Source organism: Leptosomus discolor, chromosome 24 (genome assembly GCF_034619465.1).
Source record: "Leptosomus discolor isolate bLepDis1 chromosome 24, bLepDis1.hap2, whole genome shotgun sequence".
Lineage (NCBI taxonomy): Eukaryota > Metazoa > Chordata > Aves > Leptosomiformes > Leptosomidae > Leptosomus > Leptosomus discolor.
In genome coordinates, this window is record NC_141414.1 from 7,825,057 (window position 1) to 7,840,614 (window position 15,558).

General features: G+C 52.4%; 1 protein-coding gene across 1 annotated transcript in view; it reads right to left on the reverse strand.

The window, feature by feature from the left end:
- The window catches only part of GNG7 (G protein subunit gamma 7), a 48,266-nt gene extending 36,871 nt beyond the window's left edge, over window positions 1-11,395 (reverse strand). The window contains exon 1 of the mRNA XM_086477416.1: window positions 11,338-11,395. The gene's annotated coding sequence lies outside the window, so the exon portion shown is untranslated. The remainder of the gene's footprint in view (window positions 1-11,337) is intronic.
- Between the last annotated feature and the right edge of the window lie 4,163 nt (window positions 11,396-15,558).

Genomic DNA, 15,558 nt, shown 5'->3' on the forward strand with positions numbered 1-15,558 from the left:
AAAGCAGCAGGGTATTTGGACTCGGGGTGGAGGGACACTGCATACCTGGAAGGAAAGCCACTGTTACCACAGGGCTCCATCAAAACCTGGAGCAGCAGGCTGAGGCGCAAACAGGATGAATGCAGCTTTGATTAAGAAAAACTGACAGCCGAGGGAATTGCCTCCTGGAACAGTTTTCACACCAACTGTTACGGTATATTCACAGGCATCCTAAAGACGAGCAGGGTTTGGTCGCGGAACCGCAGTTACCAGAGGCTCCAGGTGGCACAGCCGTAGCAGGGACGGTTGCCACCACGTGCCGACCACCAGCAGGTTCTAGGGCGCTCAGGCCAGACCAGCTAGGGACACATGAGGAGCATTAGCAACACGACTGAGTACTAATTGAGTCACCCAACCACAGGAAACTCACCGAGTTCACCACATCTTTTCCCCCTCCCCTCCCATCGTGGGAATGGCAAGGGAGGAGATGCCGAGGAGAGCCCAGCGAGGCAGACGTGACCTACCGAGCTGGGTAACTCTGCGAGATGATTCACACAGCCCCAGCCGTGTGAACGGCCCGCAAGCACAGCACTGCTCTTCCCCATCCGACAGTAAATACTGGACCTAAGCCATTTTATTTCTCCTGGGGAGACTCCCAGCGCTGCTCTGGCACAAAGACAGCGGAGCAGCCGTTCCCATTCCCCAGCTATGGCAGCTCACTCCAACTCATCCCGAGCTCTCAGCTCACCTCCCGTCCCCGCTGCCTTTCAGGGTCCCGAGGGACCACGACCACCCTTTTTGCCCAAGCTCTCCAAAACCAACTGCGCTCCTTCAACTGAACCTCTTGGGCCTGTGAACCCTATTCCCAGCCTTTCTTAAGCAGTAATGCGTTTCCCAGATGCGACGCTCAAATGGCCAGAAACCTGGTCTGGTGAAGACAGCTGTGAAATCCAGCCCCTGACTGTGGGAAAGCAGAGGTCATTTCCCCAAAGCTAGTGAAAACAAAGAGGCGCCAACTCACTTGAAGAACGAACGGCACCACCCACGCCGAGACGAGACAGAGCGAGCAAAGGGAGCATCGGATCCGAGAGCGACGGGAAGACAAGGGATCCCAGCGGCAAACACAAACACGCGGCGCGTGTCCCCACGCGATGCAGGCAGGCACTCGATACGGCACCTCGAAGATACATCCACCTCAAAGTATTTCACACCACTCCAAGCCACAATAGAGCAGATTTTCAGCATCGATTGCATTCGCATACCCCTGCACTCACTCAAGCTCACCGTGGGAGATGGGGGCAGACAGCCCTTATTGCTGTCTCGGAGCTGAACCCGAACCCTGCCTCAGCTCTCCCCTCTCCTTTTTCCGTGATTCAGCCAAACAGCAAGGCAGCCTTGGACTGACACACCAGCTTTGAGAAAGCGAGAAGAGCGGGTGCTGTTAACAGGCCTAACGGACTCGGTGCTCCCAGGGTGCACCCTCTGCACGCTGTGCTCCCCCAGAGCCCTGCGACCATCCCTCTTGGGGGGCTGCATGCACCGCTTCAGGGTGCCCCAAAATTCAGGGCCCTATAACGGCCCCCAGCTCCAGAGGCACAAACTTTCTGTGGAAGAGGAGGGTGTCAGGCTGACCCCGGAGCGGTGAAGGAGACAGGTACCCAAACAAGCTCATCTCCAAAGCGAGGCAGCGTGACATGGCTGGAGGGCAGCCAGGAGCATTCCGAGGAGACCTACGGCGCTGAGAACGTTGCTGCAAAAGGATGTTGTAGGGGTGACTCACGACTGTGACAGAAGATGCCAAGCAGTTGCTTGGTACGGGCCTATAAAGCAAATCTATTCTGCTGAACCTAAACATCCAGCTAAGCAAACCCTTTCTCTGAAGGTGTTTCACCTCGAAGCCTCCTATCTCTTCTCCCCCGTATACAGAGTCAGGCTGCAGTTCATGGAAAATTGACAGAAGGTGCGTTCATTTCGCCAAATTTTAGTGTGATACAAACTTAACTCTGAAGGTGTCGAGGGGTACAAGGAAAAGGAGAAAACTGAGGGGGAAAAAAAAAAGGTTACAAACAATCACAGCATCTCAAGGCACCTCTTAGGAGACTGAAATCTGAACAAGGCCACTGGAGAGAGACAGAGAGAATCAAGACGTTGCCCCAGATGGGGTTTTTTTGATGTATTAAACTTGGATTATCTCAATTACACTAAAAAAGTCTTACACAGAGACTGCCACGATCTCAAACGTTCCCTTGCCTATCTGCACACCGCTGATTGTGTCTGATTAAAACCACCGAGGACTTTTGCATATGCTGCAGAAATTAAATTCTTAGAAAAGCGTTTCGAGCACACAGGAGGGAAGGAAAGCTGGTTTGTAAGCTCGTGTGCGGAAGAGGTGAAGGGAAGGGACATCAAATAACGACTGTCACCGAGAAATTACAGACTGTGGGGAAAAAACGTGGTAACTCAGGTGCCAGCCAGGGACAGGAGAGGGACCTTCTGAAAAATCAGGTGTCGTGGAGTGGTGCTGGCTGAGCAGCTCATAAAACGCTCTGAGCACTTCACTGAGCTCAAATTAGACGTGCAGAACTGAAAGTCCTGCCCTGTTTCAAACGCAATTCAACTCTGAGCAGTGGCTGTTGCATTTCGAAGCGGGCTGGTTGTTTAATATGAGCGCTAGAGGCAGGACACAAAATCACCTGCCAGCTTGACCCCGAGAGCAGCAGCCCCGGGGAGGGAGCAGGGCAGCCGGAGTTTGCCCAGCCTTCTTCCAAGGTTAGCGTTCCCCGGCACACCTTCTGAGCCAAGGCTGCTTTAATGCCCGCTCCGGAGAACAGTTGGTGCTGTCTGGTTCTGCAGAGGCACACACCACAGTCGAAAACCAAGCGGGTCCTCTCAGCGAGTCGCTCTCACCCTCCGTTTCAGAGCTACACAGCGAGCAAGGAGCGCCGCGAGGCGAAACCACAGAGCCGAAGGCCGCAGCCCAGGTTCCCGCACCAGCTCTGCCACAGCTTTCCCGCACAACCTCGGGAAAACGACTGACCTTCTCTTCCTGCGAGGCCGCTGTAAATCGTAACAAAGCACTTGGGCACAGACAGAAACCAGCATTTGTCACCGAGGAGACGGGATTTTTGTCGGTGCTGACAAAGCTGGAAACGCGCTGGCACAACGACCAGCAGCTCGCCCGAAGAAACGCGCTGCACAAGCAGACGTCCGCTGTTCCTCCTCCGCGGATCGCCTGCGGCCCCAGCTCACACGGCACTGCAAAAAGCACCGAGGCAATTTCAAGCCGTTAAAACCCCGCTGCCCATTCTGTAAGGCTCACCCATCGTTAGGAGGGAGCTAACGAACCAAAAAATCCTGCTGCGGACAACCGGAAGGCCTGAACCACAGCTTCCCTCAGCCGCCCGCACAACGCGTGTGCGGAGTGCCCATTTTTGCTGAACACGAGGTTTTACGACAAAAAGCTGAACAACTCCAACATAAAAGTGACATGAAAGCCCCCAGCCCTGCATCAGAGCCGCCTCCCCTCAACCGAGGGCAGAGGTGGCTCCTACAGCTGCAGGCAACCGAACCCTGGAGGGTACAAGCCCCCAGAACGGAATTTCTGTCTTCTGAGCTCATCTGCTTTGGTTTAAAAGGAACCAGGCTTCTTGGGAACAGCCCCAAAACACTTCCCGTTACTCCTTGTGCCAAAGCATGACAAGCTTTGGTCATTCTCGACAGATCTGAGCTTCCCAAAGCTCGTGTCCCCAAAGCTAACCCCACCAGCTCCACCCCAGCAGCGTTACGAGTGCGCTAGGATCAAGGCTTTCATCCCAGCAAACACTCTGGGCTGATCAGTTCAAGTGCAATAGTTCAGAAAACAGAAAAAAGCTTTCTTACAGAGCTTGAAGAAGAGCTCGGCCATTTAGCGGCTGTGCCACAAAAACTAGCAGTTAATTTGTTTTTAGCCACTTTCCTTGAAGAGCACAAGAAAAATTAGGAAGAGCAGGACTGGTTTGCAGACACAAAGACTTGTAAAAGCAGTTTACGTGACTCATGCTCTTCCCCCCCACCCCCGGAGCCAACGAGAAGGGGCAGCAAGTGCTGCTCAGCACGCCGAGGAATCACTTCCTTCTGTCTCAGGGCCTGGCTGCCACAGGATTGCAACTGGCAGCGTGCGCCCTTCACAACTGTTCTGCAGAACTCCCCTCTCCTCAGCTCCAGTTCCAAAGTCGGGCACAACGCCCCGTCTATGGCGGATCTCTGCCAGTCTCCGCGCTCTGCCTCGATCGCGGCGCAGTGGGTGTGACTTTGGCAGGAGCGCGGTCTTTACTGCAACAGGGAGAGGAAGAGAAATTACTGGCAGGGCGGGCCGCTCCTGTTGGCAGGGCTGTGCAGCCGTAGCAATACTTTATAAGGAAATTTCTTGGACGAAACTGCCTATCCTCATGTTACTGAGGGGTTTTTTTGTATTCCACTGCAGATGCTCTGCAAAGTTATTCTTAGCAGGTAGTTTGTAGAGAACCAAAGCTGTCCCCAGGCTGAGCACTATCTGCAGAGACACCAACACAGATTCGAGATCTGCTGAGGAAATAACGCGTCCCTTCGGCTCAGAGCTAGCGAAGCCCAGACCAGAAGCAGCAAAGACAAGTCCCAGGAGATTCGGGTTTACGAAGCGCCTGGCACAGATGATGCAATCCGATTAAATCAGGCTTTGTCCAGCCTGTGGCTATCAACCGTCAGAGACCTGCTGGTACGCCTCCAAACGCCGAGAATCGATCGCATTTCATCACCAGGCTACGGTAACGCTCAGATGGGAGGCTTCCAAGGGACGTTCAAGTTCTCTGTTTGTTTGTACTGGAAGTGCCTGTTTCTGCCAGATCAAGGATTTACTGGCACAGCGCTGGCCGTGGCCCCACGGTTACACAGAAAGCCCAGATTCATAAACCCCCACGTAGGTCTAGTTTTTAGAAAGACGAAGAACTCCAACACTGCTGTCTTAGTTCAACCCCAGCTCAGGCTGGAGGCACCAAGCTCAGAGTCACTGAGGAACAGGAGTGTCTGTCTTTTGGGGCTGGTTTGGGTTTTTTCCCCGGACCTGGGGGATGCGGATCGCCCGTTTCCATCACGTAGGTACCAACAACAAGCCAAGCTGAGGAAAGCAGTAGGTGGAAAGCAGAGGCGCACTGCAGGTTTAGAAGCACGGCACCCAAACCAACCGCTGATTTGGCTCTTCCTAGACACTTTTGCACACACCTTTGCCCCGTGGCCTCGCACAGCTGGGAGCGCGACAGCAACACCGTGAGCCTCAGCAGCAAAGCTGAATTCTAAGGAAAGAAGAGCTCACGTAAGAGCTCGTGTATACACGGGGAGGAGGAGGAGAAGCCCAAACCAAAGGAGATTTCTCCAGTCCAAGCTGCCATCAAGACTTAAAAGAAAAGCAACTTTCCTTCCAGATTTTTAAGCGAAACAGCTGAGTGCCTAGTAAGCAAAGTGCAACTGCCTTTACTCAGTCAAATGGCATTTGGGGATTCCAGATTAATTCCGGTGAACTACAGCAACAAGCAACTGAAAGTTGCCAATACCCGTTTTATTTTAATAAGTATGATCGAGATTTGAGACGCCAGAGGGCGGGGGCTGTACGTACAGCTAATAAAGGTGTCTGGTAGCTTAAGTGATCTGGAGACAGGTCTGGGATTCAAAATTTAAATACTAAACAAATGAGCTGGTGCAGAGGAGCAGAGGAATGCTGGCCTCAGGGCTGAGGAATGCAAGCCCGTCCAGACAGCAGTGAGCGAGCAGCTGTACGTGCACCCTGTGCTGGGATGGGAAACCAGCTGGAAATATGTAAAGTTAGTGCTGTTCAGGCACTTTTACATATATCTGCACTGAGGAAAACTAGATAAAGAACAAGCAAACCTGTTTAATGACAATATGCCTATGTGAGACTGTTCCACAACTTGAAAGCAGAAATTCAACGAGATTCAGATAAGAGATTAAGGGCTTTCACACCAGAAAGTTAGAAATCAATTACAGAAACAATTGACAGTTGGATTATTCACCTAAATCCTCTGCACCCTCCGAGCGATTTGCATTTCAAACACACTGAATTTTGCAGCAGGACAGATCCTTTCCCCATCTTGTTTGCAAGCTCACGCTTGTTCCGGACTGTTCTTCCAGTTAGCCCACAACTCACCAGAAAAGAAAAGATTTAGTTTTTTTTAAAAAAAAAAAAAAAAAAAAAAAAAAAAATCACAGTAAGCATTTTTGCACATGGATAGAAAAGTGCTTAGGCAGCCCTAAACTTCAAAGAATTTACGACAAGCCAGACAAACCCGGCTTAGCACAGGCCAGCTCCGAGGCTCACTGACCGCACGCGGCACTGCGGGCAGGGCTGGAGCACCCTGGTTCGCTACGACACAAACCCAAGTCCGATATTTCTCTGACCGGTACCACGGATGCCACCAGACCATCTCACTAAACTGCGATGGGCAACGCCTGGCACGTCCGTCAGCACCTCGCAGGCCAAAACAGAAGTCAGGCTGGCTCATCAGGTGTGACTAACTCCGTCCGCTCCCGGGCCAGCAGATGACAACTCCGGGTCGCATCCGATACTGTCAAACAACGAAACCTCAGCTCTGCTGCTGGAAACGACCGTAAGGATCTATTTGTGTTTGCCCAGAGTTTAGGTGTTTCAAAGGAAAGGCTGGTTTAATTCCCCTGGCTGTTTGCCACCTGGGCAAAGGCAGGACAGAGCAGCGGCTTGCCCGAACTTCGGGGCCCCCCTTTTTCCTCCCTAGGGCTCCGACGCTCCTCAGCCACTGCTCTTCCAAAACACCTCGACTGTTATCTCGGGGCGAGGAGCGGAGGACTAGGAGCCCAGCCCTGTTCGCTGCCAGCTGTCGGGAGGAAAGCCCGTGGGGCTGTGGCCGCTGAAGGTTAGCTGGGTGCGCAGGTGGAGCGCGTGGGAGGGCAGGAAGGACAGAACCCAGAGTCAGTGAGAACTGACTCAGCCACGCTCACCCCCTTTCATTATCTCAGATCTTAAAGCAGAAATGTTAAAATCCACTTTCAAAATGAGAAGGCGAGCTGGAGCCGGTTTGAACCCCTGCCAGTTGCTCAGAGGTACTGGGGGGCTGCGGGCGAAAGGTCGTATCACGAGTCATCGACGGCGACCGGGGGCTGCGACAAGCCGCCAAGGTGCAGAGCCCACTTCAGGGCTGAGGCGGCGGCTGGAGGCCAGCCTTCCCACGCAGGAAGGGACGGGAAGGGAGAGTCCCACCACCAGCCACCACGAGGGCAGCAAAGGGCAAAGTCGTCCTCCTGGATGTCAACATCAGGTTGAACATCCAAACAGCACAGCTCTGCAGACGCCCCAGGGCAGAGCCTGTTAGCCTTTCCCCTGCAAGCAGCTTAAAAGAATTCTTTAAAGAATCATCTACGGCCCAAAACAAATAATACTCAGCAAAACAGGAGTAACGTTGCAATTTAAACACTACAGACTTTTTTCCTTTCTTAGATAAGGAAGGAACAGAAGCATCATCAGAGCTGGCAGCTGCTGGTATAAAGAGAGGCCACCAGGGCCGGCTGAAGGGCCACCATGAAGAAAACTGACAAAACCCCTGCTGTAACTCGTTTTTCCATTATCTAATATTAGGCCATGTAGGTATTTATGAACCATTCTGCAGTGCATTCAAGCTAATTCCCAGAAAATCACGTGCCTGCGCAGTGAATTCAAGATTAGGAAGCTTTCCAATGTTTTCTTGAGAAGAGATGCGATCACCATGCAGCACTAACAGCAATTTGAAAGTCTGCCTTGTTGGTTGGCTGCCAGATACTGACCCAACGAGCATCTTATTAAGCCTCCAGTCATCTCTTCCCAGCTATTTGTGTCAAAACCGTGTGCTCTGAGGTTGAAGAGTCTACAACAGCCTCAGACTGGGGGCAGAAGGACAGACATTAGCTACAGAATCACATTATAAAACATTTGAAGAAATACTGAGTGCTCAGAAATTAGTGCTCATGTAACAAGTACACGACAAGAGTCTCTCGGGTCTACAGCTGCAAGAATAAATCAGTAGTCATCAGGCCCAATAGGCTTGTTTAATTTCTCCATAAAAAAAAAGAAAGAGGAAAAATGTCACAGACATTTTCAGCCACTTTGGATAATCCATTCCCACCTCCCTCAGCCTGGGACACAGGGGCGTGGGTCACAGGAGCCAGTGAACAGGGCAACACCTCTGCCCAGATTTCACAGCCCGATGGGGAAAGGCGTGGGATCGCTGCACCCTCTAACTCTTCTCTTGCCCGGGATGCACACTTAGAGCCAAAAACCGCCTGTTCAGTCTGGGTAATGATGTTATGTTTAGTAGAAACCACGCAGGAGCCTGCCTGGACGGCCCCGCAGCGCCAGGGACAAGAGCTCCTGGTCATTAAGCGTCTCATTTGAACAACATTAGGTCTTCACGCAGCCAGCCTCTTCCTGCTGCTCCACCTCTGGACAGCTGCTGAGGGCAAAAAAGCACTCGGGCTGCACTGATTAGCTATCTTCAAGGAAAACAATCAGGCCTAGAGGGCAAGGCTGCTGAAAGCTGCCCAAAAGCCTCGCTACGAATTTTTGTATGAAACAGCACCTTATTTAGACAATGTGAAAAAATGTTAGAGGGACACTGGGGCTGGGAATTTGCATAATGGGCGTCTACATCTTGCTTACCTAACAGGAGAAGAATCCTGTCTGTCAGTAAGTCTAGACTGTGGTGTTGAATCCAGGGGACCGAGGAATCTCCCGGCCAGAAATAACAGCCTGCGCAGGGCAGGGTGCTGCCATCTGCCGACACCCACCGCTGGAAAGCGGAACCCTCGCGTTTTGTAGGCATCTCTGGACGGGGACTGCTCTGCAGAGCTGGGCTCAGCGCTAAGAGCAGCAAGAAAAGCCACCCTCCTCCTCACAAAGCCGAAGCTGACTCCTCCGAGAGCTCCAGGCAGAGCTGCAAGGACTCTGGCCCCTGTAGCGCCCCGCTCCGCTGCGCTGGCCGGACCGCGCTGTACCCTGGAGCTGCCATTAAAGCAGTGGGAGCGTGACAGTCTCTGTTATTAAAATGTATTACATTATTTAATATCAAAAGGCCACAGCATAGCAACAGCTTTCCGATTTGACATACTCCAAAGCCACTTAGGTGGCTTAACAGAGACCTCTGCAGCTCAGCCCGGCTCACTGCAGGCAGCTTTTTTCCCACTGAGCTGGGTTTTGGAAGGCAAGATACCCCCCAAGGCCCAAAGGCGCGCGTTGAGCCACCGTTCCCACCTCCAAAAGCCCTGCTGCGACACACAGAACTGCTGCCTTTGGAGTCACACAGCTCTCAGCTCCTCCGAGCGACTGCAGAGCGTTCCTCATCTGTCCAGCTCCTCCTCCCGCCCCAAAGCAGCATCAGCCTGACCCGCTTCTCCCCAAAGCCCCACCGGGGATGGCAAAGGCCTCCCGAAAACGGGGAGGTTTGAAACACACACTCGCTGCCCCTTCAGTTCCACTACACTAATAGAAGCAAGCAACGCTCCTTCTCTTCTTTGAAACACAGCACCCTTGATCTAAAGATAATCCATCTCTAGGACAACAGAACTCTGTGAGCAAGACGCTCTATTCTCAGCTCTGGGTTTGTCATCTCACCAAGCTTAAGTTCCTTTACCTTGCTGGTATGTCACACATGAGACAGGAAATATAGTGTTTCACAAAAGCACTGCTGCAGCCCCAAGGGACTTTGGAGGCTCCACGGAAAGCACTCGTGCGTGCCAAGTGTGACAGTGCCACGATGGAGGTGACCAGAGAAAGGGGACACCACCACTCACGTACCGCAGCCCGCAGCCCGCTGTGAAATTTCCAGCTATTGAGCGTTCCAAGCAGCGACAGAGATCATTTCCTTAAAGCCCACGAGAAAGATTTCAAAGTATTTCACAGAAGCAGCTGCACTCAGAAGGCAGCATCTGGTGACCAGCAGGGTAACGCTGGACAAAAGGGATGTGGTCAGACCCAACCGCATCAAGCCACGCGTGGTGCCGCGGCACTGCCGTCTGTGCGGCAGGCGAGATTCGAGACCTCGGAAGAAGAAGATACGTGAAGACAAGGTTGTGTGAAAAACTGGGGAAGCGATTTTGGAAAAGGAAGCAGTGGAAACACAGTGGTGAAACGCTGTTCCTCGGAGGTCGGTGCAGACCAAACACCAGGCTTCATCTCACCGCCGTTTCCTTTCCACTAACGTTTATTTGCCCAGTGTGGCCACCTCCTCTAGGCAGCGAGGCTTACCAGGAGGTAAACTACAGCTCCAGGCATCGCTCCAGCTTAAATCAAATTTAAATATTGTATTTGGGGGCACGCAGGGAAAATACCAACAAAACGGACAAACGGGTCTAAAACTTTCAGAACAACGCTGCTGATGTATTCTGTGCTCCGAGACCACACGAAGCTCTGGGGCAACGTGAAACAGCACAACTGACATTTAACTTATTTCTTCTATAGAAAAGTCATGAGGCTTTAATCACCATGCTGCTTCGTTAACTGGAGGTTACTAATTACAGGATTTGTTAGTCAGCGCTACCAGACAGTGGTTTAGTGTTGATTGTTTGTACAGGGAAGACTGGAACCAAGGATTGAATAATTTTAGTGGAATACACAGTGATTTGCAAGAGCTGTCCTCAGCAGAACGGACCAAAATCCTTACGGCTGTCGCACACTTCCAGGACGGAAGAGCTTCAGTGGGATCAATGTGAAGCCAAAGATGAGGGAAAACAGCCCAGGATGGGTGAGGCACGGATCTCCTGCCTCTGCCCTTCACCGTTCTGCTCAGAGGGCAGGGAGAAGACAGGCCATTTGCAGCATCTGGTATTCCAGCACAGAGCAAAACCCCCACTATCCAGCACGAAAAACCCATCGTCTGCAGCATCTCCTGTTCGTGTGCTACCGGTTACCATGTACAGACGTTCCAGCAAAGGCTGGATAAAAAAGGAAACTGAACTTCATCTCCCAGCCTGCTGCTTCCCTTGGCTCCCAACAAGAACAAAGGCTCCCCCACACACCTCACGCCTTCTGACTAAGAGGGACCTGTCTTCTTTGGAATCTAGAGATCTCCTTCCCTAATTAAGGAGGTGGATTACTGTTACATAACGAGCAGAACGTCGCTCCACGTGGGCAGCGAGTAATCCCCAGCCTTTGCCTCAGAGCGGCAGGAGCACCAAGAGTCAAACCAGAAGAGCACCTCCGAACCCCCCACGTCCTACCTGCTGCGGCGTTTCCCCGCTGGAGCGGGTAAAACTCAACCCTCAGTGGAAGGTAAAGGAACGGTGAAGTGACACCACGGGTTTCACGAGGGCAGAGCTGTTCTCGCTCACCTGACTGCAGCGGAGCAGGTTCGGCTACCGGCTCGTAGGGCGCGCTGGCTGCCGGGGATCCCAGTTGTGGCTCCTTCTGGAAAGAAAAGGGGAATTCAGGAGATCCATCACCGATCTGCTAAACAGATGGTGCATTATTAATGAAGTTATAATTGGGAATAATATATTTTACTCCATTGACGGCAATTTTATCACAGCAATATTTACCGCAATAATTAGCGTAATAAGGAAGGCGCTGCGTTCACCGCGGTGGTTTGTTTTCACTGACATCAATTTTCCATACCACAGAACTCAATGTCCCAGGTAGGTTTTGAAATTAACATCGATTTGTTTGAATTCTATTGTGTTTCCAAGCTCATCTTTATTTTGTTGCACACAACAGACACACACTGACAGGGAACGCGTTTTCATTTGGTTTTATAACGAACACACGTGACCTGGAGGTCACGCCGCGTATTTCAGACACGGAATCTGAACACGTGGCATCTGAAACTGGAGGTAACTAACGCTTCAACTGGAGGTAACTAACGCTTCAGCTGTTGGATGAGAGTTCACTTAAACATTCTGCTCTGGATTTCAGTGCAGTTGAGTAGAGTCCCCCATGGTGGGAGAGGGAGAGCAGTTTGCACCTCTGTATTTTGGGGGGATGCTGTGGAGCAGTGTTTCAGCACAGGCGGCAGCAGAGTCCTCCGGCTAAACGCAGACATGCTGGCGAGCTTAGGTTTCAAGGAACAAGCACCAAAAAAATGGTCTAGGAAGGAGCTGGCCTGAAGAAAGCATGAAAACCACCCTGAGAAAACCCAAGCCACGGTTAGCTTTCTCACACGTCGGATGCTCCCCGGCCACCCCGCGCCGCAGGACGTCCTCCTTCCTGCTTACCAGTAAGGCATTGCTCAACCGCCTCCGGTCAGCCCCGCTGCTCACCACGCTGAAGTCAAAGCTGTTGTGAGCGAGAGCTGTGGATTCATTCCAAGAATCCATCCGAGCTGAAATCCAACCCTGCTTGTTTTCTCCACTCACTGTCTGAACACAAACAATTTTTTTTTTTAAAAGGAGTAAAACCCACGTCATTTACTTTCCACTGGGTTTTAGGCCACGGCCTGTCTTGCCCCTTTGACCTCCACCTTCTTCAGATTTCAGTAAATCAAAGGGTGAGGAACAGCCCTCGTGCCAAAACAATCATTTTAAAATCAATTTTTTTTTTTTTTTTGAGAATAGCAATTCTTACAAATACCATATTCCAAACCAGAGTGGCAAACACCAGCGAGCCACATAAATATGAAGGAGGGAGCAAGAGAAAAAGCCTTACTACGAATCAGAACTCGTGTTAGGAGACCAAGAGCATGGGGTAGAAGCGCAAACACTTCAGAGACAGAGCGAACGGCACCAGGTTTGCAGTCGGCCTCTGAACGGTTCCTGGTCCGGCGCCCCTGATCCACCCCCCCAGGATCCACAAGCCACTTGCAGGTTTCTCACATTCCCCCGCTCGAGTGAAGCTTTGCACGGCATCGGCTGGTCCCGAGGCAGCCCCTGGCCCTGCCCAGGCTGCAGCTGGAGCAGAGAGAGCGGGAGAGGAGCCCCCACCTTCCCCCCAGCCCCAAACAGCAAATGCTGAAGCTGGGGCCCCGCTCGTTGCCTTCGTTGCTGCTAGAGCGGCGCAGACCTGCCTCATCCCCCTTCAGAATTCAGGAATAAACCCAAAGGGACTGAAATTCAGGGGATTTTGCTGACCAAGCGGTACGGCCCTCCCAAAACACAGCACAGGAGACAGGCAAGGCGCGCGCCCAGGAGTCTGGAGCTGAAAAACAAGGGCGGCAGCACCTGAAAGGTCCTGCAGGTAAGAAAGGCCACCAGGAACACGGGAAAACAAGTCCTCGGGGGCAGCGCTTTCCAGGAGCCCCTTGCTCCGCCACCAAGGAGGCGCTTCCATCTCGGTTCCTGCCTCTCCCTGCAGCACGGGCTAACGGGGCTCTACAGAAAGGGGGTGCGGGGAATTTCAGCCCTCAGCAAGGCAATACACTCTTCAGCCCTTTCCATACAGGACGGTGTCCCTTTCATAAGAGAAATAAATTAAGATTACTGTCTCGATATCCTGCTAATTGCTGAAAAAGATGAACTTGCCCCCATAAATCTGAGCCGGCCTCCCGCTGCAATCCCCACTCCATCGCCTCCCCAGCTCTCCCAGCTATACGGGATTTCACAGCACGAAAAAATAATTACGGCTCCTAAATCGCAAACAGATTTAAATAGCAAGTAGCTTGGCCCCGTGAAGTATGTGCAGTTGTTTAAGTGCCTCTGGTGCTGTGTAAGAGCTGATAAACGGCAAGCTGCTACAGGAACCACCTCCAAGCTGCCGGAGAGCGCTCCATGCCTCGCTCAAAGCCAAGCCACCCAAAATCCAATCTACCTTTTGACTAAATGAAGTCTTGAAGCTGCAACAACTTAAGTGAAAACCTGAAATGATGATACACACAGGCTTTATTTTTATGTGTATTGCTCTTCCCTGAGCTTTTCAACGCACGTGTCTTGACTGCTTTTTCTTTCCTTTTGTTTTAAAACCAAACACAGGGACTGCTGGACTCCCCATTTTTTTTTATTTTTTAATTTTTTTTTTTAAATCAGTCACCATTTTAAGAGCTATTTAGGTTTTCTCCAAGCACTGCTATTTAAAGACTATTCCAGACCCACAGCTGAAGGCAGTCCCTGAGCAGCCCCCATGCAGCAGGTGGGACCACCACCACCACCACGAGCACACCGAGCACACCACCCTCCCTGCGACACGCCTACGGTTTGACAGGAGCATCCAACACCTCCTCATCCCAGACAGCCCCCCCTCTGCAGACCTGGTTTACGGCCCCTGCAAAGGAAGCTGGGCAGGAGACACGCCTGCAGGCAGGCCCTCTGCTACCGGTTAGGCTGGAGTCAAACCCTGCGTCAGCCAGCGCTCCCAGTGCCGGCTTTGCAGAGCCCCCAAACGCTGCCTGAGGAACAGCAACAGCATTTCTCCTGCCCCGGCTTTTGAACTTGAAGTTAGTACATGAGGAACAGTTTGCAGCAGGGAAAAAACAACCCAGCAACTTTCCAGATGAACACAAAACACCATCTTTGGCTTTCTGCAGAAAGGAGCCTGTTGTTTACAGGCTTGCAGAATCTGACTCCAGGGGCTGGTCTGTTCTTGCTCAAAGAGGGAAAACAAGCCTGACCTCAGCTTGCTGGAATAAACTCTGCCCCCTCCTTCCTTCCCCGCTTCTCCCAGTGCAAAGGTAAAGAACACGATATCCAGCAGCGTGACCCAGCTCGCCGAGCGAAGCGTGACCGCACACACTCCTGTTTACTGACATCGAACACGGGAGCGGGGAGCCAAGGAGGTGAACCAACTGGCCACGCTCCTGCTGTCACCCATCAGGCTCCGCCGGGCGGCCCTTCCCAGCTGGCAAGAGGTCCCCAGTCGCTCAGCTGGGACGTTCAGTACAGCGTTCGCTATGGGGCACACACCTCTCCGTGCAGGGACAGTCACGCTCGCAGCGGACACCCCCCCAGCTCCCACTGGTACCATTTCCTACCCCGTCGATAACAGGCTGCAATTTCCTCCGGGCGGATATTGCACACCAGCCTCGCGGGCAGCAACGCCCCAGCACAGAACCTCAAAGCCGTCGCGCGCGACTCGGAGGGGCTCGACCCTTCTCGTCCGAAACAGCTACTCGTCAGGGGAGTTTGTCACACCGACAGGTTTGGAAACAAACCTCGTCATGTTTGGACCTTCTTGACCTATGCCCTGCTTACCACGCGGGCCAGCACGTCTTGCTCAAGCCTGCTCTGCAAACGTGCAAGCGGCTGGCAACGCAGGCACCAGCGCTTTAAGAGATACCTTGCAGTGGGTGTGGGCAGCAAGGCGGGGAATTCCTTTCCGAACTAACTGGAAGCAGCAACAGTTGGTAATGCAAAGCATCTCCCAGGGCCGGAGCCTGCAGCTGCCAACGTTCCCTCAAAGTCAGGGCAAGGCTCGAAGGAAGCCAGATCATCCATTCCAGCCCACCAGAAATCCTGCAGTGCCAGGAACTCCGTGGGAGGCAGACTCTGCAGAAGAGCCTTTCCACGAGGATCGTCCAGCTCGCCGGCAGGAGGAACTTCCCTCGGACACTCCAAGATCCGGCAGATCGTGGAGCAGGCAGGCGGCCGACGCTATCAACGATTCCAACTGTGATTAATAAAAAGTTCTAT